Below are 4,477 nucleotides of genomic sequence, written 5' to 3'. Positions count from 1 at the left end.
AAACTTATTGAAATTTGGACCAGACATTAATATGATATTATGCTCATATCTGCACAAGAAATGTCTTTTCTGAATTTAAACAGAATATTTAGTGACCATAGTAATGTCATACAAACAATCAGTTTTTAATGAAAATTTTATGAATTCATTTAAAAAAAAATGTTTTTAATAAAGTTTCTCCACGCTTTGCATCTTCGTGTCTTGTAAAATCTTTGATCTAAAATTAATGTAATTGAAGGGAAGGTTTGTCTTTGATTTGAAAAAAGTATATATTGGACGAACTAACTTTCCCCTCCTTCAGTCCAATTCCGTGAATGATGGAAAATATTATTACAAATAGTTTCAGCCTTAATTTATCTGTTATGAAAGTTATTGGTCTGTACCCGCTGAGGCGGCATCCATATTTGTACAAATTGTTGGCGTTCGTTATTTACACTTTTGCTATGATACCAGCAACTTTACTTGGTTTTCTTCAACTGTTTTTCAAAGAAGACATGAAGAAAGTGCGTCATGACGATCTGGCACCTTTTGTTGTAATTTTTCTCTCTCCAAAGCTCCTATCTATTGTTACGAGCGGACACAGGATTGAAAGATGTTTACAATTTCTTGACGTAGAGTTTTTCACAGTCGTTGATTCTCAACATATTAAGATTATAAATAACTGTGTGAAGATTTGTCGACGAAACTCAGTCATTTTCTTCAGTGGATGTGTAGTGTCTGTATTCGGTTGGACTGTTAAGATGTTTTTTCGTGAAGATATTCATCAGTTGCCACTTGATGTTTGGTATCCTTTCGAAATAAGAAACACAGTCACGCTTTATTATGTTCTCTATGTCAGTTTAGTGCTAGGTATTTTGAGTTAAATTTTATCCACTTAAAAGTGATAAGACTTTTTAGGTGTTATCTATGCCGGAATGTCTTCAGCAACAATAGACCCTCTAATTGCAGGTTTAATTTGTCACGCTACAGGCCAGCTTCAAATTCTGAAAGAAAATGTGTACCATCTAGATTAGTATGTTGATGAAAAAATCAAGTCTAACAAACAATCTTCCGTGGAAAGATCCAAACTTATCTATGAGAGAATCAGAGATTGCATCTTACATTATAATCTTATCATAAAGTGATAATTCATTTAAATATGTAATCTGTTTTAAACAGTTTTGGGTTAATTTTCAGCTTTGTCAGCGAATATGAAACGTGTTTTTCAACACCCATTTTCTGCCAATTCATGGAAAGCATTATTGTAATTGGAATCTGTTGTTTACAAATTAGCAAAGTGAGTTTATGCTTACATTAATTCTGAAAATTCTTTTTAACTTTACTTTTCAGTTACACACGTTCGACATTAATTTCGTTATGATGAGTAATTATTTATGTTTCCTGTTGGTTCAAGTGTATTTCTATTGTTATTATGGTACAATGCTTATCGAAGAAGTATGTTTCGTTTTCTAATATGTTTTCTACTACCAATTTTTGTAACTTTTTCAGAATAATACTTTGGTCAATGCAATTTATATGAGCAAATGGTACGAGTACAACAGCGAATCCAAAAAGGCTCTCTTGATTTTAATGGAACGTACCAAGAAAACTATGAGTGTTAGTGCTGGAAAAGTACTTGATTTATCGCTAGAAACATTTACAATGGTAAAATGCAATAAAAAGATACTTGTTATGTAATAATACATATTTTGATTTCAGATATTAAAAAGGTCTTATTCGTTACTTGCAGTTTTAAAAAATTATTAAAAATACAGTTAATAATAATTTATTAATTAAACTGTTAAACTGTATATACTAATTCAGATATTTTTAGAGAGAAGAGGAGTCTGAAACAATTTGCAAATCCACAGTATCAATTTGACGAAACATGTAGAGATACACTATACTTAACCACAATGTTCAGGCACTCATTTAATTATAACGGATGCAAAAGAATACTTTGCACATTGGTATTTAAAATATAAAATAAATATATAATTATCGGACAAAATTGGGTAAATTTTTCCTCTACCATTTTTTATTTGGATGCTAATTTCGTTCAAAATGGAGTGCGGAAAAAAGGTACCCCATCGTTTGAGAATCACAGATATTATTAATGATCCAACACCCGAATTTCTTATTTCAAAAGTTCTTGGATACAAAATTTATATTTTCATTATTGCTTAACAATGCTATCCTAGGATAAAAAGACTTTAATTAATTCATGAAATGAGGTATCTACTCATTCACCAGGTTTCATGAAATTACTATCCTGAAACAATTAAGAAAAAGTTTCGTTGTATTTTATTGTATTGTATTACTGATTGCAATAATACAATTTTCAGTGGTTCTCGACGAGTTGGTGTAATTTTTTTGTCAACAAAGTTAAAATGAACTATGCAGCTGAGCCAAAAACGACTGGGGATTTTTTGAATCTGATCAGCATTCTAATGCTCTCTTTAAAGTTTGGCAGAACATTTACCTAACACCCTGTATAGTAGCAAACGATTAAGACAATTGAAATAATAATAAAATAAGAAATCGGACATGAACTCATTGATTTTTTTTTCTGCAGTTACATCAAAATTACAATTTTCAAATTTTAAGGCAACTGTAATTCCTACTTCCCTTGTAATACTTGAAGTTTTCATAATACATATTAGTCTATAACACTATCTAAATTATCCGACGTACTTTCTGCAAATTTCCAGGTAAAACTTTCTCAAAATTGTATTTATGCACCTAAACTAGACTAATAATTTATAATTCTTGCTCTAGGAAACTCAGAAACTTTACCTATGTAGCCAGATACTTTTCATCAGAGGATTATATAGAAATCATACACTTTCCGCCGGAGATTACGGAGCGATTACTTCTCCATAGAGTTTTCCGCGATCTGTATCAATTCTGGAGTCATGCGATACATTTCGTTTTCAATGGCATCGGACATACTTCAGATATTCGCTAAATATAACAAAAATTATCGAAACGTGAATAGCAAACAATTACAACTTAAAACTGTTCACTTTTTACACTGAAGAGTCATCTTGCTGCGCTATTTTTGATTTTAACATCACATCTGACAGCATGGATATGTCCACAACGGGCGACTCGTTAAATATTACAGTGGCACCGATTAAACATTGGATAATAATTTCGTTATCTCGCTTTTTTTAGAGGATATATTTTAATAGGAATAATTTAATTATTAAATATTTCGTGTAATAAATCCTGACAAAGGCTTCAAATGACCTTACATTTGATTTGGTCGAGCCGCCTATGGACACTTCTTCTCCTAGGACTTGAAGTATTTCTACTTCCTTCAGATAAAATGGCTTTAACTGTCTATATGGAGATACACAAAGCTGCTATTTTCGACTGCTTGAAGATAAATATCTTTTTTCTAACGTCGCTTATGAAAATGATACTTTCATCACCCAATTTATTGAGGAAAATGGAGAAAGTAAACTCACTAGTGAGAAAAATTTAAATTGGGTGATAAAAGTATCATTTTTCATAAGCGACGTTGGAAAAAATAGTATACACAATTCGTGATCAAAGTGCGATTTTTCAACTCGCAATACTATCCTCACTCGCTAGCGCTCGTGAGTATATCATGTACTGCTCGTTGAAAAATCAGGCACTTTCATCACTTATAGTGTAATATACTAAAGGGACTAAAGTACTGAAACGTTTCGATTTCCTTCACTCTTCCTTGATGCCGCATTCCCTCAGATGATATTTTTACGGAAAAATAGGAAACAAAAATAATGAGAAAAGAAATGTTTAGGGATTCTACGTTGTGTTTTATTCATAATTTAGTTTAATTAGGTTCTACAAGAGGCCGTACCTTCGGAAGGTTTTTGTTCGGCAAAGTGTAAATAAATGTAAAGCTAGTGTGTGCAAAATTGTGGAAGAACTGTGTAATAAGAGTATCGTCTTAAATGTGGTTAAACAGTCAAAATAATGTATTGAATAAATTATTTACATTGTACATAGGTACTCGAAATTAATAAAAGGTAACTGACTGTAAGCTAGAGTAGAAAAATTATTTTTTTGTTCGACACTGTCAGAATTTGAGAATTTTCTCCTGTGTGAACGGATTTTGATGAATTTGACAACTTGTCAAAACGAAACGTCAAACTAATTTTAAAGATTTTCAGCCATTTGGAGCCTTTGGGGGGGCTCGTCGAACAAAAAAACGTTGTATTCAACTCGTTCTTGTGTAATTTGCGCTTTTTTGGCACTCGTGGACCTTTAAAACTCTCGTTTCACTCGAGTTTTAAACTGGCCCACTCATGCCAAAAAAAGCCCAAATTACACACGAACTCGTTAAATAAATAACTAAGTATTATAATGAAATGTTTTGTGGCTTCCATTGGCATTTATACACATTTGAGTCCGCCGATACCAATTTTCATAAACAGAATTCGACTCTTCTGGGTTATTGTTATCAAACTAGTTATTACGAATCTGGTTCGCAGCGTCTGCTATGCGT

At 32.0% G+C, this 4,477-nt stretch overlaps 1 pseudogene; it reads left to right on the top strand.

Moving 5' to 3' along the window:
- The first annotated feature begins 301 nt into the window (after positions 1-301).
- On the top strand, positions 302-1,746 carry LOC138134561 (odorant receptor Or1-like; annotated as a pseudogene).
- Positions 1,747-4,477: the final 2,731 nt, after the last annotated feature.

Source organism: Tenebrio molitor, chromosome 7 (assembly GCF_963966145.1).
Source record: "Tenebrio molitor chromosome 7, icTenMoli1.1, whole genome shotgun sequence".
Lineage (NCBI taxonomy): Eukaryota > Metazoa > Arthropoda > Insecta > Coleoptera > Tenebrionidae > Tenebrio > Tenebrio molitor.
This window is presented reverse-complemented; position numbering and strand designations above follow the sequence as displayed.